Source organism: Periplaneta americana, chromosome 10 (assembly GCF_040183065.1).
Source record: "Periplaneta americana isolate PAMFEO1 chromosome 10, P.americana_PAMFEO1_priV1, whole genome shotgun sequence".
Classification (NCBI taxonomy): domain Eukaryota; kingdom Metazoa; phylum Arthropoda; class Insecta; order Blattodea; family Blattidae; genus Periplaneta; species Periplaneta americana.
In genome coordinates, this window is record NC_091126.1 from 14701002 (window position 1) to 14715853 (window position 14852).

At 36.1% G+C, this 14852-nt stretch overlaps 1 protein-coding gene across 1 annotated transcript in view; it reads right to left on the reverse strand.

Moving 5' to 3' along the window:
* The window catches only part of LOC138707451 (cell adhesion molecule Dscam2-like), a 1157632-nt gene that overhangs the window by 966278 nt on the left and 176502 nt on the right, over nucleotides 1-14852 (reverse strand). The gene's annotated exons all lie outside the window — the stretch shown is intronic.

The following is a 14852-nucleotide window of genomic DNA, read 5'->3' on the forward strand; positions in this document are numbered from 1 at the left end:
CCTATGTGGCTAGTTCAAAGTACAAGAAATAAGGTCAATGAACGAAAGAATAAGTCGATAGGAAGAAAGGAAAGAAAAGGGATTTCAAATATACATGAGACTGGTCCTTACAATGAGTAAAGGGACAGTATGACTCTAGTTATGTGAGCTTCAAGTCCATTGGACACTTGTATTAATCCAGAGGTCACTCTTCAAATGAAGGAACACTGAAAATTTGGAGTGGGGCGTAGAAAATTGTACGTAATTTATTAGTTTCAAAGTAATGTGACAGACACGGGCACTAGCGAGGCAGGACAGCAGCAGGGTGAGGCCGCTTCGAAAATCTGGGTAGCGTTGGCTCCCTTCATTCTGGGGTGGTCTTGGTTGTAGTATGAGTATCTTACGCTGGTACAGAATTTAAGGACTTTGGGGATCCGGGCCCTAGGTTTTATCAGGCGAACGTTCTGTACCCGGAACTTCAAATCAGTTCTACTGAATGAGCGGATTATCTGTGAAACGGGAGCATGGCGAAATTTCAGTGGAATGTTAGCTTGGCATCGGCCAACATTTCGGCTGGAGAGAAGGCCTTCCTAACGGGGTATACAGAACGGTGAGTGGATACTAAACACAGATGTTGGTGATTGCATAGATCTGGTAGGAAAGGAAATGAGAAATAGAAAAGACCTAGAAATATGTAGATCTAATTATTCTATTCCTGAATAAGTATTCATTTATGATTCATATGTTCGTATTGAATGCGCTCGTGGTAGCAAGAGATTATTTGAAGAAAAATTCCCAAGTGTTCGAGAATCTACTACGGATGGAGATTGGGACAAGCTCACACCCACTGAACACCACCGATGGGAGCCCATTGTTTTACCACCCCAAGATTTCAACATGGTAAGGAATGATGGAAAATTTTTCCTTGCAGCTCTCCACCAGGATAGAACTCTTCTGCACGTAGTACATCAAATAGAAGGGACTTCCAACATTATTTTTATTGCATGCTAAGAGTCTAGTAATTGCCCTTGAAAATCCATCTACATCGGTCGAGTTTTATCTCGGAGGCCTTGGATCCGATGACAAGTATGGTAACCCTTAGACCACCAAGGACTCAAAAGGAAAATTTCAGTTACTTCTCGCCGGCATTACGAAGTCGGCTGGAATAATTGTATGGAATTGACGTCACACGCAAAGCAAGCCAGGGACCGTCCGGTTTTGTTAACTTTCATTTGTATCACAGTTTCCTAAGTGAAGAAATTTTTGGAGAGAACATGCTTCAGTTAGAAAAAGACAAATTTAATTGTATTAACTTCTATTGTAAGTGTACGAAACATGACATATCCAGCAGCTGAGACTAAATGTAAAGGGAGAAGCCATACCACCCTTTCCCACCCCTTTCTACATCCGTTTCAATTTTTCATATTTTTAATTTCAAATGTAGACCAACATCGAGACGATTTCTGTGCTTTTTTACATAACAAAATTTCGAAAGTGTTTCTCCACAAATATCAGTTAAATATAAATGCGTGGAGTTTGCCAGCTGTTACCTTATTTTAAAAGAGATTTAATTTTCTTCATAACCATACCAGATAGACAAACAAAACAACGGTAATTTATGCACACGTTAAAATTTTTGACGTGCTTTGTGGTGTACATATTTGGAACGTGCAATTAATCTAACACTCAGTATATGAAGTATATTGACGTCTTTTAACGACCCAGTTTGCAAACCACAGCAGTAAAAATTCTGGTCCTTTGATAAAGTTAGTCTCAATTTTCCGGAGGCTATATTGGTTCTACATTAATAAGGAAATTTCGCTCCAACGAGCCGGATTGCATGTCTCTACCAGAAAGTTGCATGCAACCTTTTTATATTTAATTCCTTTTAAATTCTAATTTTATTTTAGGTACGTCTGCGTGAATTATGATTCGCGTTTGTTATAAAACGCACGCTGCCTATACAACTTAATTTCAGCAGCTTCCCCACTACGTCCAATGCGGAGAATGCCGGACTTTGAGATCCGGTATCGTTTGGAAGGCGTGCCAATTAGTGATTTCAATGTACTCCTCTGAACCAGAAGTAACAGGCGCGGCTACTCATGCAAGAACTGCGCTAATTGGCCTGCCGCCGTGCCTCCGCCCCCCCACCTGTTTGTCTAGTTGAGCTCATTGCTGCCAGCGTCTACGTACTCATCTCACTTTTCTAGCACTGCTAATAGATTATTTATTGACCCATGAACAGTTATATATATCGAACGGAACTCATATGGAGTCAAGCACATCACAAACTGAATTTCATTAGGGCCTGCGTCAAAAAGTTTTCTTCACAACCTATCACAGACAACAGCCCCGGCGTTTTATGCGCAACGGTTACTATTATTATTATTATTATTATTATTATTATTATTATTATTATTATTATTACACTTTTCTGTCCATATAAAATGAGAGGCAATGTTTACCTTCGCGAACACAACACGCGGAGTAAGTTCTCTGCAATCGGCAGGCATTATATTTAGGTAGGGCATGAGCCTGAAAGTCAAGGAACAGGTTATTGTGGACAGCAAAAAATCGATTTTTACGGGAATGGGTATTTAAGAATAAAATGGTTAATTCACTATAAAAGTGAATCTGATAAAACGTTAATGCAAATTAATTTTATTTCCTAGAATATAACCTATCTATTAGATAGATAGATAGATAGATAGATAGATAGATAGATAGATAGATAGATAGATAGATAGATAGATAGATAGATAGATAGATAGATAGATAGATAGATAGATAGATAGATAGATAGATAGATAGATAGATAGATAGATAGATAGATAGATAGATAGATAGATAGATAGATAGATAGATAGATAGATAGATAGATAGATAGATAGATAGATAGATAGATAGATAGATAGATAGATAGATAGATAGATAGATAGATAGATAGATAGATAGATAGATAGATAGATAGATAGATAGATAGATAGATAGATAGATAGATAGATAGATAGATAGATAGATAGATAGATAGATAGATAGATAGATAGATAGATAGATAGATAGATAGATAGATAGATAGATAGATAGATAGATAGATAGATAGATAGATAGATAGATAGATAGATAGATAGATAGATAGATAGATAGATAGATAGATAGATAGATAGATAGATAGATAGATAGATAGATAGATAGATAGATAGATAGATAGATAGATAGATAGATAGATAGATAGATAGATAGATAGATAGATAGATAGATAGATAGATAGATAGGTAGGTAGACAGGTAGGTAGGTAGACAGGTAGACAGATAGATAGATAGATAGATAGATAGACAGACAGACAGACAGACAGACAGACAGACAGACAGACAGACAGACAGACAGATAGATAGATAGATAGATAGATAGATAGATAGATAGATAGATAGATAGATAGATAGATAGATAGATAGATAGATAGATAGATAGATAGATAGGTAGATAGATAGATAGAGATAAATAAATAAATAAATAAATAAATAAATAAATAAATAAATAAATAAATAAACAAAGTACTACCTTAAGCTCTTCAGAAATATGCTTAATATTTTATTTATGTATGTCTTGATGTGGTCTATTACGCCTTGGTCTTCGAATACCGCATTTAGTATTCCCCTGTAAAAACTGTTTCAATTTTATAATATCATTCTTCTGCGATTATTAGTAAATAATATATCTATTCTCATTCCAGTACAAGAAGTCACTGACAACAGACGTGATTTGTGTTCATACTGAATGGACACCCAAAAACAGTCCCTTTCAGGGTTACGCAATTTTTCCAAAATTCGTTCAAGAAATATACAATTCTGAATAAGGCAGTTTGAAATTGCAAAGATGTAATTATAATACAAATATTTGCTACGGGGGATGAACAGAGAATATTTCTTGGCTGGCTGACGCTCTACCATTCAACTATCAATGTGTTACGAAATGAATGAGCATAACGTTGACGTTGGTTAGCTTATATTAATATTTCCTATATCTGTGTTTCAATCAACATGCATTTACACATATACATGTTCGGTAACTTCTTGATTACGATGCACGATCTTTTATACCACAACATCAGGATGTTTTAGTTGTATTATTGTGCTTTAATACGAGGCGTTTGGTTGCAAAATAAGATACATCACTTTTTTATTAATGAGTTAATGTTATATTTCATATATTAATGTGATTCTACAACCGTTATAGCACTGTTATGTTCCAAAGCCAGATAAATCACATGGATTTGTATGATGAAAAAAGTATTTGTTGCAAATCCTTGGTTCCTTGCAAAGGTTTTTCCGTTATACTGAAAAATTATGTTTTAGTTACGTATCTGATTTAGCAACTAAACGCCTCATAATTGTATTATTGTTTTTTATATGCATGTTGAATTTATGCCGACAACTGTACCGTTTGCCGTTCAGTTGAAAAAGCACGGCCGGCCGCTTAATGTTTACGTGTCTGTACAATACAATCATGAATGGGCTAGAAATCGATGGTGTATTATTCAGAAAATAAGTATACATAGTTCTGACATCGCCCAGTACTGATGAACGAGTTATTGCCAAGCATTTCGAAGGTCACTTCTACTGGGTGTTCATTTCAAAGTGTGTCATGACGTCACTGTTGACGAGTCAGCTATTTGAAGCGAGTTTCAGCTTTTGTGTCAGAGAAGTTGCCTATAAATCAAGGCGTTCAATCTGAACTTGAGAACGTATACGGTATAACTTGAACGTCGTAGCAACAGATGGCGGTCTGTACGGTCTGTGTGCTACCATAACCTCTTTCGAACTGTGTTTTGCGAGGGCAAGTTGTACATCGGTTGCGTACGGCAACATTCCACAATACAAATCAGATGCTCCGTGTCCATGTTGACGTCGAAGTTAATGTCAACAAATACGTAAGTTATCATCTTAACCCTCTCCACATATCCCGACAGTAAGAAAAAACTCACCTCAGTACATGTTTCGAAACAGTTCACATTCCTGCCACTACCGGCGTTACCGTACGTATCGGTAAGTACTCTTCTGAATGAACGCCGTGCTTACTAGGCAATTTCTCTTGCACATAAGCAATACACCTCTGCGGAAGTGTAGGAAAATTGAATTCTCTAGGCTCATCGGCTAGCCACTTGACGGCATACAGCGAGCCATGACACACTTTGAACTGAACACCCAGTACTATCGTCCTCAGGTGAAGGGAAGCGAAGTGATAAAGAGGATTTTGAGCTTTTTCGAGTCGTTACAAGTGCCTAAACCGGTTTCACTGATTAACGCATGTTGAGGTAGATACTGGATCCATTTTAGTTTTACAATAGAGTCATATATTGGGTAGAAAGGAATGGTGGAACATTCATAAAAATGTGCGATTTAGGCGTTGTCCACTACTGATGCACAATACGAATTTCGTAGGTAACTTCTATTTCTCTGTCCTATTTATTTGAATTAAAATGGACGTTATGATTGCGAATTTTAATGTAATATTTCCTGTTAAATTTGGATTGAAATGGACGTTAAGATCGCGACTTTTAGTGAAATATTTTAAATTTATTCTGGATTGTAATAAACGTTAAAATCGAAAGTTTTAGTGAGATATTTTTCATTTATTTTGTTTTACAATGAACTTTAGAGTCGCGAGTTCTGTCACATATTTCTCTGTTACTTTGAATTACAATTAACGTTGAGATTGATATTTTTAGTCTGATTTTTTTCATTTATTAAGATTGCAGTAAATGCTAAGATCTCGAATTATTGTTTCATAGTTCTGTTCAAAACAATGAATGAAAAATTGTCGACTTCATTTCAAATCTTCCCTCTTCATTCCGGAAATAACATTTATAACGTGGAACAACTGTGACTTAAATATGAAGTCGGAGATTCATGAAAATCATATTCCTGTAACTCAGAAAATGCATTAGAAGCAAACATGGAAAAAGACTGGGATATAAATTAATAATGAGAAACGAGCAAAGGTTCGTATAATTACGCGTAATTCAGTATTACAGAAAGCAGGGATGTGGAAGTTTTATGTCCCATGCTCTGTCTATATTTAAGATAAAATATATCTAACCGTACCAGATATCCATTTTAGACGCATTTTAGTGGACTACGGCGGTTTTATAAGAGTTAGGAAGAGTTGGAAAGTCCAGTCTCCAACCGAGATTAAACACAGTCTCTTTAAGATCGAAAACTGTCGATTTCTTTTTAAAATTTCCTTCCGTCTTCATTCCAGAATAAACATTCATAATATGGTACTATTCTGAAAAACTATGAAATCAGAGAAATCGCGGTTGCGAGAAAGTGGAAGATTTTCTAAAACTAGGGCCCTGATATCGCACTCCCAGTGAATTAATATCGTAACTCAAAAATTGTGATTTGTAAATATATGCTATTTTCTAATAAAATACTGCTGAAACATAGTTTAACAAATAGGTACCAAACACCTTCCATAATTTACTATTTTATTACTAGAACAAGCCGTACCCGTGCGCTTCGCTGCACCCGTTAGAAATAAATATAAAGTAATTACATAATTAAAATAGAACATTTGATCCAGGGAACATTCGTGTTTGATAGAAGGATAAATCGTTTATTACGTTACTTAATTTAAATTGTATTAAAAAATTAAAATGCGATCATTTTGATCCAGAGACCACTCATTTGGTCATAAAAATCACATTAGGAAATACAGGATACGAATGTACAGAATAGCCTATCAAGTTTTCTGTGCATAAGAAGCTATTTTAATCTTACGTGTCCTCGATTCACTCAGAAATTACTGTAATAACATTATAGCATTATGTCCATCTAGAGAAACTACACTTTCAAATGGTGAATTAATAATTAATTAAACAAATCGATTAATTTAGCTTCCGATATTACTTCATACAAACACAGAAACATTCTCTGTAGGCTATGTTTCATAGCTTTCGATTGTTGTTGTCCAAGGCCCCTTATAGACGAAGTCATTTGTTTTTATATTTCATGACGCCGCCTTAGATGGCGTTGTTATTGTAATTTTGAAACTCATTACTCTCATTAAATATCAATCCCATCAAAATTTTGTATAGAATAAAACTTATCGGAAATTATTTTTAAAGAAATGTTTGTTATGTAATATTTTTCATGAAAATTAATAATAAGGGAGATATTTCGATTTATTTAATTCAAGCCCCCTTATAACCCCCTTTTAAATAAAATATTTTGAATGCCATATAGCCTAAATTCTAAGTTACAACGAACTTAATTTATATTCCAATTTTCATATAAATCGGTTCAGCCATTATCGCGTGAAAAGGTAACAAACATCCAGACAGACAGACAGACATACAAACAAAAATTTCAAAAAAGCGATTTTCGGTTTCAGGGCGGTTAATTATGTATGTTAGGACCAATTATTTTTGGAAAATCGAAAATTACCAGAAAAATTTCGGCTACAGATTTATTATTATTAATATAGATTTCATACCTCCAATTAGTAAAACAGCGTTGGAAATAATTTATGAAAGTAGTATGTGATTTCTGACATAGGACAGTATTTTACTGGCTGTGCGATAATTGTGCATACCTAATACAATGGCAATAATTTCGGTTTCAATTCAAAATAAATTGGTGTAAGTAGAAGTCATTACGTTTAGAGCAGGTACCTTAGAGTTCAAGCCCCAGACTCGCTTTTGCACTTCAAGGGCTGTTCTACTTAAACTGCAAGTTGAGAACAAACTACTCTCACTCAAGTTTGCCAGTATCGCCGCTTAAAAATGTTAATCCTTGGAATTATCAAGTGTTCAGTCAGAACGGAGCATCGTGCATCTGCACACTAACAAGTCGAGAAGACAAACTGCGGAACACGTGTCCGGGGGGCACATGACTTTCGCTGCAACTCCTCCTTCGCTTGAATATATTTTCTCATTACACGGAGTTTGTAGAAAGTATCGTGACGCTTTTGAATATATATTCCGCTATTATCTGAGAAAAATATGTCTACTACATTAAAGGTAGAACAATTAATTTCGCTATGCCGTTTATACAGGATGTCAAAAATGTTCGTTTACAACGTTTCAGGGATGATAGAAGAGGTAAAAAACAAACATCTTTTTATGTGAAAAAATCTCAAAGACGTGCCATCTCGGCGCTATTGGTGTGAAGACTCTGTTACCTGAATGCAGTGAAGTGAAAAATGTTCAGAAATATGGTTCAAACTGTCTTCCATTTAACTGAATGAACATTTGATTTCTACGTACTACGGGTTGTCTGATATGCTCAAAATGCCAGGAGTTTGTCGAATCATCTCTGCAGCTTCAACAATGCGGGCAACCAGCTCTTCTGTCACATCTATCGAGGTCTCGTAAACAAGACGTTTTCTGTCCCCCACTCAAAGAAATCCGTAAGGGTTAGGTTGGGCGATCGAGCTGGCCATGATACTGGCCCATCCCTGTCAATCTAACGACTGTGGAAAGTAGCATTTATGTAGTTTCTAACATGAATATCAAAGTGTACAGGGGCATCGTCATGCTGAAACCATAGTCTTCTCTGACGTCCAACGGGATATCCTCTAAGAGTTCTGGTAGTACTTCACAAAGAAATACGAGATAATTTCCGCCACGGAGAGTGTTAGACAACAGGTAAGGTCCAACAGACTGTTATGAACAATGCCAGCCCATACGTTTATTGTAAATCTTGGTTGACATTAACCCACGAACACTGCAAACACATTTGGCAAACAGCAGTATCTCTGCCATTCACTTTCATGAAGTCATTAATAACTTTTTACTAATACTATACAACTGTTGTACATCATTTTGTGGAACAGAAAGTTAGAACTCCATACTTTTTTTTCCTTTATTCTATCCATCCTTCATCATATTATGGCAACGGAGAATTCCTGCACGGAAATGTCATATGTACTTCGGTAAATCGTAATACGAGGGGGATCCAGGAAATTACGACTGTTCGCGCATACCCGCCGCGCAGCTGACTCCCCTTCCTTGTTTGAAGGTCAACTGGCTTCCTTAACATGTGTTCTCATAATGTTGTGAGTACTGGTTGCAACAAGTCGCCATTGTGCATTTTGTGTTACTTCAAAATGAACGACGTCATTGATAATCCCGCCGACTGTGAGGTGAGGAGTGTGATTCGATTTTTGAATGCCCGACATTTGAAACCTGCAGAAATTTACCGGCAATTGAAAGAAGTGTGTGGTGATACTGTAACGAATGAAAGAAATGTGAGAAAATGGTGCGAAATGTTCAACAATGGGCGAACAAATGTCCACGAAGAAACTCGACCCGGACGCCCATCACTCATCACAGAAGACCTGAAGACTAAAGTGAACGACAGAATCTTGCAAGACAGGCGCACATCACTCGACGAATTGCATATTGCCTTTCCTGACATTTCTCGTTCTTTGCTTGGTGAAACTGTGTCGCAACATCTTGGCTACCACAAAATCTGTGCACGATGGGTTCCACGGCAACTGAGTGACCAACACAAAACTCAGAGAATGGCCTCAGCATTGACATTCTTGATGCGATATCACACAGATGGAGACGCCTTTCTTGATCAAATTGTGACTGGTGATGAGACCTGGGTGTCTCACAACACCCCAGAGACCAAGCGCCAATCACGTCAGTGGCATCATCCCTCATCACCCAAGAAACCGAGAAAATTCAAACAGACTCTCTCAACACAAAAAGTCATAGCTACTGTCTTTTGGGATCGCAAAGGTGTTCTTTTGCTGGATTTCATGCCAAAAGGCACTACGATCAATGCAAATCGTTATTGTGAGACTTTACGAAAACTACGATGAGCCATCCAAAACAAGAGGCGAGGAATGCTTTCGAGAGGAATTGTGCTTCTTCACGACAACGCCCGCCCGCACACTGCTGCTTCAACTCGAGAATTGCGGGATCAATTCGGTTGGGAAATCTTTGATCATCCGCCCTATAGTCCAGACCTTGCTCCTAGCGATTTTCACCTTTTCACTAAGCTGAAAGACTTTCTGGGTGGTACGCGTTTTGGAAGTGATGAAGAGTTGAAGACGACAGTGAACACCTGGCTTAATGAACTGGCGGCAGAGGAGTATAACACTGGAATTCTAAAGCTAGTGAACAGATACAACAAATGTTTAAATGTAGGTGGTGATTATGTAGAGAAGTAAAGGAAGCTTCAGTTATGTAACAGACTTTGTTTTTTCGAATAAATATATTTTTTTAATTATTACAACAAAACGGTCGTTATTTCCTGGATCCCCCTCGTAATATGATATCGTAAGTAATCACTTAGCGATTCAAGAAGGTGCTCATCCTATAGGATCCCGGCCACTTAGTCACTCGTAATGAGTGCACTTCTGTGCATAGTGCATTGGATATTGTGCCACTGTCACATATTCTGTGACACAGTACATTAGGGTAGGCCACCAAAGGGAAAACTGAGAGGTAGAACTTAAACTGAGGGGATTCGATCCTGCATCGGAACTGGAATCCAGTGTGGCTTAGTGGGTAAAGCGTCAGCACGTAGAGCTGACAACCCGAGTTCGAGTCACGGTGCAGGAGAGAATTTTTTTCTGTTCTATCCAGCCTTTATCCATACTATAGGTCCACAAGAACTTTTACCAATAACTAATATTGTATTACTTTTGTGGAATAGGGCCCTGGTCGTACTCACTAACTTGTACGTGCCTGAATTATGTCGCTACAGCCTTGTAGGTCCAAAAACGTAACAAGATATTTTAAATTAAACATAATATATGTCTAATACACTTCATTTACAATTAATTTCACGAAATAGCCACCCAATTGACAGTTTATGTCACGAAATACTCACCGAAACAGAAGCAAGTTTAATACCTAAATCACTAATTTTATTTTACCAAAATAATTTTCTCTACAGATAGAATATGTACCCGTTCAAATATAGTGCAGAGTCCTAATGTAATTCATAGCTTAAAAGCGGTTGATATTCGTCAAAAATCCTCATAATCATATAGCACAGAGCTTTACAGGTGACGTGCAGCATCCCACTCACACACGGCAAATCGCTATTAAGTCAATAAAAAGTACAATGAAATGAGTGTCGAACTGTCATTCACTGTGTATGAGCCGGCTAGTTGTTTACACTCATCAGCGAGTGCACGCTGTCACCAAACGCCAAAAGAATGTTTTGCTTTATGGTGAAATACATAATCAATAATGGTGTATGTATGTATGCAGCGTGCGAGATCAAAGCGACCAAGATGACAATGAGTTTCACAACTGTTTTCGATATGTCCACATATAATACCATTGTAAAATAAAAGCGAATGTAATAATATTAATGAATACGCCATTTGATATTAAACCAATGAGATCGGTGGGTGAGGCCAGAATGACTGATGATGTAAGAGCAATGAATTTAATTAGAAAATTAATTTTCGTGTTATTGTCCATGCATAATTGTGGAAGCCCCTTTCATTTCCCCAGTTTCAATCAGATGATGCAAACTAAACAAATCTTTCTTGCGATATTAACAGTAATATAATTAAATCGAGGTAACTAAATGCAGTGACTGGCTCATCTGTGGAAAGTTATTTCCTTACGATAGAACTATTTCCAGGGTTGTCGTATATCTAGGACAGAAAAGTTACGCGTAAAAACAATTTATACACGATGCGTAAAATACGCGTAAATTCGTAATTTATGTCAAATGTAAGAAATGTAATAAATTCTAAACTTTCTGTAATATATTAAATAAACAGTGTGTTAAATTATTATTCGAATCCCCAGGCTACCAGCATGCATTACTTGCGGTAATCATCGAGATCTTCACATTAAGTTTTCATTTCTTCTATCCCTTGAAACATTTAGCTCACACCACATAGTGTTTCCGGTGTTGCTTAGCTATTCGCCGTGCCGATAGAGATTCCAGAGTTCACTAGTCATCAAAGGATGCCGAATGTGTTGTGGAAGAGAAGGCCTGATGGCCTTAAATACACGAGAATGGATAGATAGATAGATAGATAGATAGATAGATAGATAGATAGATAGATAGATAGATAGATAGATAGATAGATAGATAGATAGATAGATAGATAGATAGATAGATAGATAGATAGATAGATAGATAGATAGATAGATAGATAGATAGATAGATAGATAGATAGATAGATAGATAGATAGATAGATAGATTAGATAGATAGATTAGATAGATAGATAGATAGATAGATAGATAGATAGATAGATAGATAGATAGATAGATAGATAGATAGATAGATAGATAGATAGATAGATAGATAGATAGATAGATAGATAGATAGATAGATAGATAGATAGATAGATAGATAGATAGATAGATAGATAGATAGATAGATAGATAGATAGATTAGATAGATAGATTAGATAGATAGATAAGATTACATTAGATTAGATTAGATTAGATTAGATTAGATTAGATTTAGATAGATAGATAGATAGATAGATAGATAGATAGATAGATAGATAGATAGATAGATAGATAGATAGATAGATAGATAGATAGATAGATAGATAGATAGATAGATAGATAGATAGATAGATAGATAGATTAGATAGATAGATTAGATAGATAGATAAGATTACATTAGATTAGATTAGATTAGATTAGATTAGATTAGATTAGATTTAGATAGACAGACAGACAGACAGACAGACAGACAGACAGACAGACAGACAGACAGACAGACAGACAGACAGACAGACAGACAGACAGACAGACAGACAGACAGACAGACAGACAGACAGACAGACAGACAGACAGACAGACAGACAGACAGACAGACAGACAGACAGACAGACAGACAGACAGACAGACAGACAGACAGACAGACAGACAGACAGACAGACAGACAGACAGACAGACAGACAGACAGACAGACAGACAGATAGATAGATAGATAGATTAGGTAGGTAGGTAGGTAGATAGATAGATAGATAGATAGATAGATAGATAGATAGATAGATAGATAGATAGATAGATAGATAGATAGATAGATAGATAGATAGATAGATAGATAGATAGATAGATAGATAGATAGATAGATAGATAGATAGATAGATAGATAGATATGTAAGTAAATAAGTACATAAATAAATAAATAAATAAATAAATAAATAAATAAATATATAAATAAATAAATGTTTTCATCATACGCATTTTGTCATTGCATTTCCTCCGGTTCTCATCGGCATTCTTTGTCTTTATTTTTTGCCGAATTCCTTATATAATCATCTTAATGGGTAGTGTCTTTGTGCATAATGCTAACTTTTTTACTCCTCTTTATCCGCAGACCGAAGAAAACCTGTTCACAGAGGCCAATAGAAACAGCATGGCTTCACAAACGGAGGTGTTACTTATCAATAAAAAAATTAAATGATACGGGACGTAGGAAGTGAATGAAAGCCGATGTGTCTCATGAATTTGGCCTGGATAATTCTACAGTACAAATGATATGGGGAAACAGAACCGAAACGGTTAATTTCTAACGATGTGTCGTGAAAGAATTATTGTAAGAAACAACAAAGTAGCTATGCATCCTTTAGCAGTTCTTTTCTCATGGAAAAATCCGTAAACTGAAATTCAGATTGTACTGTAGCGCTAATCTACAATATAGGAGAGCTTCGCATACTGTCTATAGTGCCAGGCGTTCAGTGGCAATATATTTCTACCTTTCGTAACCGGTTATCCAGGACTCTATTAGGAACACTATTTTATATTTAAAAAGTCACTTAAAGAGAAATTTGGCGGGAGAATTATGAAAATACTTGGATTGCATGAAATTCTTTTCTTTCTTCTTCTTGGTATCTAAATAAGTTCAAAGTTTTTATGTCTTGTTCGTACCACAGTCTGTCGCAGACATTACAAAGATAACTAAATTTATTGTTAATAAAAGATTTATTAGAAAGTTTTTTTTTTAAATTGATTTTTAACAACGATCACATTTACAGTTGATGTAAATGCATTACTGTTTGCCGCCACTTCATCTTGTAAAATTGCGTCTTTTTTTCGCGTTTTCTACATTTTTATACGTGTTGTTTTGCACACTTTGGGGTACGTTTTGGTTTGACCGGTTTACCATTTTTTACATTCATTATTATCTTGTTTGTAATACTACGTATGTACCCCACTTATGGCTATAATAAAGCAACATAACTCTTGTAAAAGTTACAAATATCAACCTTCATATTTAGATTACGTATAACGGAATCTTCTATTTTTTTATTTTTAGTAGAAAGATAGATAGATGGATTTATTGAGTAATATTATACATACAAATTTTATATTATCATAATTTTGTCTAATCCAATGCACGGGTCTTCTGACCGTACGTGCTTTGTACCCGAAACAAGTTCTCCTTTGTAGGTTCCCCTCCCCCCATCTATGATTACATCCAACTACTCTCTACAAGAACACACATATTAAAATGGAAATGGCACAATAAAACACATTATATAATATATCCTAACCTAAAAGACCTAAAAGTGTACAGTTGGGTGTATACTATTATCCCTTCCTCAGTTCGCGTCGCAGATTTCAACAGCTGCAGTTCTAATCTTTCTCGCCTTCAAGAGGAACAATCCAGTCTGTTGTTCCCATTCTCTATTCCCCATGAGGTCAAGACATGCAAGCGAACTCCTACTCTGACTTAGCATCGAAGGTGGTAAATATTTTCTCCGTACAAGTTCCAATTCAACACACAGTAATAAAATATGCATATAGGAATCCTTTTCTTTGCAAAGCGGACAAAGACGCTCCCCTTCTTCGTTGACAATTTTATTACCCTTCCATGCCCTCAATCTTAGCCACGCTAAACCTGCTCTGCTGTCCTTGTTATA